The sequence below is a fragment of the Mastomys coucha genome, unplaced genomic scaffold (assembly GCF_008632895.1).
Source record: "Mastomys coucha isolate ucsf_1 unplaced genomic scaffold, UCSF_Mcou_1 pScaffold6, whole genome shotgun sequence".
NCBI classification, from domain to species: Eukaryota; Metazoa; Chordata; class Mammalia; order Rodentia; family Muridae; genus Mastomys; species Mastomys coucha.
In genome coordinates, this window is record NW_022196912.1 from 28631192 (window position 1) to 28641435 (window position 10244).

Consider the following 10244-nt stretch of genomic DNA (forward strand, 5'->3'; position numbering starts at 1 on the left):
TTTGTACAGCACCTCCCAGTGCTAGGAAGGCTAGTTCTTGGGTTGGAGGATTTTAGGTCAAGTCCAGCTTGATTCCTTCTAGTTCTGTGTCTGAGGTAGATAGTATTCTCAGCAATAGAAATTTACCTTCAACCTCTGGGAGGCAACCAAGGACATGGACAATAGCGTATATCATTTTGGGAGTCTCTTGGACTTTCCTGTCTAACCATTCAAACTGGTTCTGGGGTTTTAGTTATCACCCCAAGTGTTGTGACTTCACTTAAATTACATATGCATATATACACAGATACTTATATGTATTATATGTACATTTGGGTAATTATAAAATATAATTCATTGTGGCTTTTGAAAACATCCTTCATGTTATTTTTCCCCTTTTATCACTCTCCTTCTGACTTGTCATCTCTTCTCTCTCCCCAGTTAAAGGCTAGCCCTTCCGCATAGCACCTGTATCCTGCTGTTCCTCTCTCTAGATCTTCCTTCACCACACCATGGTTCCTGTTTTTTCTGTCTTGGTTTCTGTGAAGTCCAGGGAGTCATAGGGTGACACCCGCATATTCTACCGCAGAGATTCTAGCTTGTTTCTCATCATGGCATAGAGTGGTTTCTCCTCATAATTGAGACCCATCACCAACTTCAGTACTTCTGCAGAGTCTCTGAGGCCCTGTTTGAGTAGCCACACTGTCCCACATGAGGCTCACAGCTGTCCAGATACCTCTGCGTTTGCCTAGTTAGTTTCTCTTTGTTGGGAAGGCAGTTTATCCGTGGCAGGGACCCATAATGCTACTTTAGCATACAGTAGTCCAAGGTCTGGAGATTGCTGTGGTGGGACGGCACACATTCCTTGCTCACATCCATGCTAATGAACTTCATGTCCCTCTCATGTGGACTTCTGCTGCCTCCTTCTTTGTAGGCCATGTGTTTGCCACCTGGACAGTAGTGGTAGGTGAAGCCATATGCCACCAGGGTCACCTGGCTCAGAACCTCTGGATTCAAAAAGACATCAGCTGTCAGCTTCCTTTGAATATACTTGTTTTCATGGAGAAACTCCAGAACATCTAGCAGCCTTCAGGCCACTGTGTGCAACACACATCTCGTTGATACCACATGTTTCAGGTTATCATCTATGGCTGTCTGAGGAACACCAGGAACCAGTACTTGTCCTGGTGAATGCCAACGCTAATAGAGTTAGGGATGTCCAGGAGCAGGACCAACCACTGCTTCTTTTGGCTGATCTCTGAAAGAAGTTCTTCTCATTGAAAAGGAGCCCATCCTTGGAGTCCAGTTTGAGTGAGAATCTCTGTTCCTGTGTCTTTCATTCATAGAGGACAGCAATAATGGGTTCATCTTCATAGAAAATGCCTTGATCTTTCTGAGTCTTCAGGGTCTTGAATATTCAGTGCTTTCCATTCTGGTCTGTAATTTCTATTCCTACAGGCAAAGCCTGAAGTGAGGTGATCACTAGGCTCCATTTCAGGGTCTGAGGGATCAGCCTGGTCCAAAGTGGGTTGCCTTTGGGAGTCAGGGGTCTAACTCAGGTGCTTGTGGCTCTCTCAGGAAAACTCGAAGTATCACTGGACTCAGAACTGTCACAGTCAGAGTGGAAGGAGGTTGGGAGAGAACTGACAGTGTGTGATCATCTCACTTTCTTGAGAGAGGTTTCAGAACTGGACTTCAGCTCTCTTCTGGAGCTTCAAAGGATGATGACACAGAGGCATAACGTCAGTCTGGGTGCCTCCATCCTCCTCTACAGGCAGAGCCTTGCCACAGTAAGGGGAGAGCTTGAAAGATACTTTGACACATTTGCCATAGATTGGACAGATGGAGATCATGCTTTGTGGACTGAGAGTCTGGTCCTTGGATTACTGGTTTAGATGTTCCATCTTGACAGCAGCGTTTTTGCCCAGCAGAAACTCCAAGGATGATATCTTTTTAAAAGAAACATTTATTATGTTTATGTGCATATTTATGTATAATGTTTGTGTGCCGACACGTTTTTTAGGAACCCACTGAGGCCAGATGAGGGCATCAGATCCACTGTAGTTAGTTACAAGTGGTTATGAGTCATCCAGTGTGGGTGCTGGGAATCAAAGCCAGGTCCTCTGAAAGAGCAGCAAGAGCTCTTAACCACTAAGTCACTGGAGATATTCTAGCCCCCCTCCATATTACCTGTTAAAATATAAAGTGATTAGAGTTGAAAAGGAAAAAAAACCTACTGTTTCAGTGGAAATTATGTGTGTATCAGGGAGACTTTTGACATCTTTTGTATCTGTTTTGTCACCTCTACTTTGTGCCCACTAGTGTAATTTGCAGCTACATTTCCTGGGGCTCTCATTGCTCTTTAAGCATATCTTCATGTTTATGACTGGTGTTTATTCATGGGACATTTGTCTGTCTGCTGTTCCTTTCTACATTAAAGTAACTTTTAGTGGCTGTAAGTTACTTCAGTTCTTTAATGTTGTGGTCAATCAGAAACAATCTAAGTAACCTGTAGAAATAAAATTGGGCTTTGCTCTAACTTATAAATAATAGGATTTGGAGGTGGGCCAGATGCTAATATGGATGGTTCAGAGTGGGTCAAATTAATAGGAAAATATGCTTGGGAAGTGAAATGGTTAGTTGGAAGTGCCAACTTGCCACACTATAGAGTCATTTGAGGAGTTAACTAGATTAGGTTGGTTTGAGGGTTTGTAAGTGTGAGTAGGAGGGTGTTTTTAATTATTAATTAACTCATCCCACTATAGACAGCCCCATTCCCGTGGCTGGATCCTGAACTACATAGAGTAGAGAAAAGTAGCAGAGAGGTGAGGAAGTGAGAAGGTGACATGGGCCATTAGTTTTGTTCTTGACTTCGATGTGCTACAAATACTCATATCCCTGCCTTAACTCCTTACCAATGAGACAATGCAACCTGAAATTGTAAATCAAATAAGCCCATCTGCTCTAAAGTTGCCTTTGGATGTGGCTTTTTATTACAGCAACAGAAATTGAAGTAGGATGGGAGGATGAAAGCAGGACAGGAGCTGGAGATGAACTGCATAGAGAGGGCATTCAAAGAACAAATGGGAAGTGACTATACAGTCTGACCTTTAAGTGCACTGGCATTCAGAATATGGAAGCTGAGAGTAATAAGTTTATTAGGAAAGAACAGTTTTGCATGTATTCTGAACCTCTTCCCCATCCCCCCCTCTCTCTTTATGTGTATATATATATATATACACATGTATATATTCCCTACTCATTCTTGTAAGCTCACATAGTCATCTTGAAGAAAAATAAAATGCACACACAATAACAATATTGCACATTTGAACATTTATATTTTAAATTTTTTTATTGTATTTTTAGTAAGGAGAGTATATCCTGTCAGAGAAATAGTTATCAGACACCAGAGTTACTTTAATAATAAAGTTACTTAGTAATATATTTTATTCTGTAGTAATTATATCAGAACATATTAATATATTTCTATTTTAGTTATGTCTTATTCTCCACATTTTTTTTTCATTTTCTTTACCTTTACTATTTTTGGTTTATGTACATTATTTATGTTTTCTTTGACTTTCATTTTTATTAGCATTTTTATTAAAATATAAACATATCATTTCTCCCCATTCCCTTTCCTTCCTCAACTCCTTTCACAACCTCACCCCCTGTTCCCTCCCAAACTCCTGGCCTCCTTCTACCTAATTGTTACTGTTATATACGCATATATTTATGCATAAGTATAGAAACACAACTGATGTGTTCACTCAGTGTTGCACTTACATGATGTCAGAGCTGAGCTCTTGATATACACAAGTATGGTTCCCTCCTTGAGAGAGTACTACTGCAGCTTTCCTCAGCATCCTTTAGTTGCCTATGGTTCTCTGTGAGTCTTGCCTCTTCCACATTAGCATATCTACTGGATCTTAAGGTCTTGATTAGGTAAGCATACTGTTGAGGTATTACAGGTGAAGCTCACCTCTTATTCAATGTTCCCTGAGCCCTAGATGCAGGAATTATACTGTAGATGTGTTGGGGTTAGGCACTCTACATTTCGACCTTATGTGAGTTTCTCAGTCTGTTGAAATGAGAAGCCTATTTGGTTAGAGCTGGGATCTGCATTTCTCTGTCAGTATAAGGGTATGCTTTTAGAATGTAATTAGAAATTATGCTAGTTTAGTAAAATGGAATCAGTAGGGTAGTCCTTGGTGTGATTCATGGGCACCACAGCTAATTAAAACTATTGGTTATGCTCTTCCCTTAGTAGCTTGCATAGTACTTCGGGTTCTATGAAAAGTAGTCCTTGGAAAGAAGCTTTCAGGTCAGATGCAGCTAAAATCCTTTTGAGTCTATGTTTGAAGTATGTAGTGTACTCAGCAATAGATATTTACTTTGAAGTTCTGAGTGACAACCAAGGATAAAGACTGTAGCCTATATTGTTTTTGGAATCTCTTGGCTTTTCCTGACCAACAGCTTGAGAGGATCTTTCTTATGCCCAGACATAGTTTTATTAGCTCGTCTGTGGCTCTTGTCAGTTCAAATGGCATAACTTTATTTCAATAATATATGAATACATGTACAGACCCTTATTATGTATAGTTTTTGGTAAATAAAAATAATATTGTTCAAATGACTGTTTCACATATCCTTTGTGTTATTCTTCTCTCTGCCTTCCCCTCCTTTACTGACTTCCCTCCCACTTCCTTAGGTAAAGCTCCTCCCATTCTCCCCACTTCATCCTTCCTGTTTTTTGTATTCTATCACTCTGCTCCCCTCTCTAGATCTAACCATGCCCCCCCATGGGATCTTTTTACTTTCCTGATTTCAGCTTATATATTCACATCAGAAAATCTGGAGCGAGGAACTATTGACAAGAGAAAACACGTCTTGTCTTTCTGGGTCTGGGTTATCTCAGTCAATATATTTTCTGGCTCTATCCACTTAACTGAAAGCTTCACTTTTCTGTACAGCTAAATAGTACCATATAATTTCCCTATGTTGCCCAGACTTGCCTTAACTTCAGCATGTAGCCAAGGCTGGCTTTTAATCCTCAGTTCTGTTCTGGCTTCCAAGTGCTGGAATAACAGGTATAGACCACTATACACGATAGCATTCTTCTTTAAAACAATAAATTCTGTAAGCAACTTGCTAAACTTTTATAATGTATTGATAGAAGACAATCTTTTTTCCTCATTTTTGAAATCTAATTGGTTTATATTTCCCATGTCACAAATGATTTTTATTATCTTATTAAAAGTGATAGAACATATAATCAAGTAGGGTATGCTATAGGGTTGAAATAGAACTGTGGTATACTGCTTAACTACTTCAGATGTAGAATAGTTTATTAAAAGAAATTTATAATCTGTAAAATGAATTATATATTCTATCTATCCCATATAAAAAGACACACAATCCTGATATTTTATTTACAAATTGTAAGCCTAGACTGGACCCATTTTGAGCTATTCTAACTTGCCTAGACTGGACCCATTTTGAGCTATTCTAACTTGCTTCTCAGTCATATATTCCTTGTTACGTGGTGTTTCTCCTGAGCACATGCCCATGGTCTATCTCCTAACATGGCAGGCTTCTCCTCTCTTAGCCTTTCTCCTCCTCCACTGGTATCTCTTCAGACTCCTTACTGGATCCTCACTTCTCTCCTTTCTCTTCCTCGTGCCCAATCTCAGGTTCTAGCCTTTTAACAACCAATTAACTTTAAATTGGAGAGCAGGGTTTGCAAAGCATCACCCAGTGTACTTGAGGATCACCTCATTGGGGGCAACCAGAACTTGGGGACTTGTATTTAGCATTGAATACATAAGACCACCAGGCCCATGCCCAACAATAATCTTCTAATATAGTAATAATTAGTAAGACTAAAGAAAATTAACAAGTTCCATTGTTAAAAATTGATAAAATTTATTACTGATAACAATGAAATTAACCTTTAGAGTTAAAATATAAGTGAACTATGTAAAGAGGCAAAGTTAATATATGTTCAATCACAAATCTAATTTTTATAGGTTGAAGAAAATACTACATACACATTTTGAAATAGATGCAGAAATATTATTTCTAGATTTCTTATTTATTCAAAAATTTCCATAATTTGACATGATATGTAAAAAAGCCAGGGCTACACAGAAGAACCCTGTCTCAAAAAACCAAAAAAAAAAAAAAAAGTATTATGGTAAAATGTTTAAATGCAAGTACAAATAGTATAATATATCATATTAATATAAAAGAATATGTTACAATGAATTGAATTTATTGTATTAGGATATTTATAAGATTCATGCTTAACAGGAATCTGATAGGTAAACAAATAGGATAGCTACTGTTCCATTCAGGCTAGTAATAAAACATGTTAAATATATGAAAGTGGGCTTAAAAAGAGATATGCAAACTGTATTCATGCAACAAAATGAATTGTAACTTAGCCAATACTTAAAAACTAGAGCAATGTGCTTTTTTATGTAATATATAATACCATCCTACTTTGGCTGAAATCCTCAATGAATATATATATAAAATAAAGAACACTGAAAACTACTAGCAGTTATGATGACCAATTTCATAGCCTTTGTCCTTTTTACTTTAAGAACTGCTGTTATGTACAATGTAGACACTCACAGTCTTTTTCCTCTGACTTGACTGGCATTTTTCTTTCTTTAGTCTTTCCATTGTTTTTCTTCATTTCTTATTGTATTTTAAGAGTATACAATAGTTACTCTAATTGTTCCATTATATATATGTCTCACGTGTTAAAATACATTACTGTCTCTTGTTTAATGATGCCAATGTCATTCATTACTTATTTAAAATAGATTTCTGAGAATCCCCAAAGCTTTTAAGATGTAAGGTGGGAAATTGGAAGTCTTTTCATTCTCAGCTATTTTTGAATGGTTGGTCTTTTATGCTGCAGAATGTTTTCTTGTTTCTAAATTGACATCTGCTTTAAGTTTGAATTTGAACAGCTGTTTGGATAGACCCTGTTTGTTTTCTGTGCCTTTGTTCATTTCCATCAGGTGATTCTTATGCTGAAGTTGTAAGTATTGATATTAAAAAAGCCCTTTGTAATCTTTTCCAGATTCTCTTCGGCATTGTTATAACCAGTGTACCAGACTAGTTGGCAAGGCACCCAAACTGCTTGAGTGTATCAACCAGACTAGAGCAGTCCTACCTACAAAATGATAAATCCAACAGTGGGTTGATCAAGAAATATGTGGACAGTACAGTGCAAAATGCAGCTTTCCGCAAAGATATAGGCAATAAATAATTCATTCTCTAGATAGACTTTAAAAATTTATAGAAGTTAAAATTCAGGAATATTTGAATGATAATACAAGCAGAAAAAATTCAGTGACAATTGTTTTGATAAAAAATATGAAGTCACATAAAGAAGAAAAATAAGAGATAGAAAGAATAAGATTAAAACACAAGGTTTAGAGAAGCCTAACAGAACACAATGTACAAATAATAACAAAACACAAAATCGGTTATCAGATCTGATGAATATAAAAGTGGAAGTCTCAGCTATGAAAAATAAACATGGCTGTCAGTGCAAGCACGGATGGAGACAGGAGGATGCTAGCATACCAATTAAGAAGACAATATTTTCTGGGAATCTGATGAAACTAAGATACGGGAACACAAATGGCTTTAAGGAAGAGCTAAGACATTATATCATGACCTCATACATTTCCATTGCATCTCACAGTAGAATTTAGAGTTGAAAAAATAGCAGAGAATTTGAAGGCCATATACAAACTATACTGAGGAGAATTCCTGGTAAACATGTGGCTGTTTAATTTCTTCAAAAGTCTTACATATTTGTGCTAATTTGTGTATTTAGTTCATGTGGCATCTCTAGATATAGACGGGCATTGATAACAAAGGATAAAAATTCTAGAATCTTTATATAAATCAATCCTTTAAGAAGATAAACTGAAAATGAATTACATAAACAGGAATTAATTGATATCAACAATGTGTAAACTGCATATTTTTAAGAAAAATTGTGAGATATTTCATCATTGGATTAGATTACACTCAATGTATTTTAACAAAACTTCATTTCTTTCTTATATCAGTGATTTTCAAACTTCCTAATGCTGTGACCCTTTAATATGACCCTCACATTGTGGTGAGCTCCAAACATAAATTTTTTCATTGCTACCTCATAACTTTAATTTTGCTACTGTTATGAATTTTAATGTAAATGTCTGATACACAGAATATCTGAAATTCAACCCCCAATGTGGGGGTAAAGAACCACAGGTTGGGAACCACTGCCTCATATAGATATTAATCAAGCATTTATAGCACCATCAAAAAGATCATGTTTTATTTTCCTTGTATTTTAATTATTTATTATTTAAATATTATTTTGAGGCATTTCATAAGTGAATAAGGCATTTAAATTATTTCTACCCTTCCTCCTTTTCCACAACTCCCTATCTTCAAAACTCCCACAACCTGACTCATGACTTCTTCTTTAGTTATGTACATGCATCCTTTGCACACACATCCACATATACAAACACACAATACACCACATACACACATACACACACATAATGTATACACAGTCACACATACACACATGTGTATGTTAAGTCCATATAGAGTTTCTATATTCCCAAGTGTTTAGCGATGACCCCTTGAGACTAGGTAACCTAGAAGAAGCTTCCTCCCTGGAGTGATTTGTTTTCCCATTTGATAGCATCAGTTTCTGGTAGATTTCATCAAGGAGTGGGCCCTTGTTAGACTCCCCTATCCATTACTGTGGTGTCAGCTGATGGGGCCACTAATATGTTAGGCCAACATATTAGGAAGATTTATTTATTCTAATCTCAAGAGATATTTGAAGTGTCTTAGAAAAGAATCCTTAATGGTGACTAAGCCCATTTTCCTTGGTTTATTGAGAGTTTGCTTATATCATCTGTTTCACTCATGAATAAACACAGGAGAAGCCATGCTTTACAGTGTAGGACAAAATGCTCTTTGACTGAGTGATCATGTGATCTCTGGAATTTGCAGTACATAATAACATTTTGGTGATGTTCATAAAGTATGCTTATAATGCTATGAATTTTCCTCTACAGCTTGAAATTTTGCTTACAACATTTTATAAGCTGGTTACAAGCAACACCAATTTTAATCAGTGATCATCACGTAACCTAGAGTTGAACAAGATTTAGAATTGACCCATATGACTGAGTAAATGGGGTTTTGCTGTTGTAAACACATATTGGAGATTCCCAGTGTCTAAGGTGGTTGATTTCCTGCACACATCCAATAGACATTCTTAGAATCCTTCTGAAAGCTTAGTAGAGAAGATAAAGAAGAATACAAGCAATGATTATAATAATTTTCTTCTCAAAGCCTTTTTCGAGGAAATACTTTCATCCATCTTGAGTTGATAAGTTTTCTGGGGCAAGAAAGGTCAATTATCTTCCAAACATCTTTTATATTTGAATATTAAAGTGTCTTGTAAACTCTTTAATCTTGACTAAATATGATTTTGAAATTAGTTTTGATTCAAACGTCAGCTTTTTCTTCCTCCACAGTACTACTGGCATCAAACTCAGAATCCTTTCCTGGCTTCAACTTTTCTCCTTCCATTCCATTGTGAATGAATTCAGAAGTCAGTTGTTTTTTTCTCTTGAGATGAGACAGGACACTGTGTTCTTCCAGCATATAAAGAAGTTGCTAAGGAGAAATAGAACACTATAACTGAGCAACAGATTTCTACTTACCTTGCTGCCCAGGACACACTGGAACTGAGACATTTCAGTGTTCTTTAAAAAAATCTTATTCTTGCTTTAATCATTCTTACACTTTCAGATAAGGCTTGAATGTGATACTCCATTTCCAATTCTCCCTGTTCTATCTTCCTATAATCCTTCAAGCAAAATACTGAGTGTGATGGAAGGTACTTCAAAATTATGAACAGTCACTGTCATAGAGATGGTGCTTTATTTCATTTGCTATGTATGCTTAGACTTCTTCAACTTAAATAGGGTGGAAGAAGACTGAGTTCTTATTATATTTCAGGATTCATAGCAGTCATGCATATTTGTCTTAAGGAAGACTGAGAATTCAGTTTAGGACTTCTATTACATTCTATATTACCCTATACATCCTTTATAATAATTTGTAAAAGATATATGTCCTCTAAGATAATTTAAAAATTTTAAATATAAGATGATTGTGCATTTATATTATATACATATATATGTGGAATGATCAAA

At 36.4% G+C, this 10244-nt stretch overlaps 1 pseudogene; it reads right to left on the reverse strand.

The window, feature by feature from the left end:
• Positions 1 to 481: 481 nt before the first annotated feature.
• On the reverse strand, positions 482 to 9782 carry LOC116080531 (annotated as a pseudogene).
• Positions 9783 to 10244: the final 462 nt, after the last annotated feature.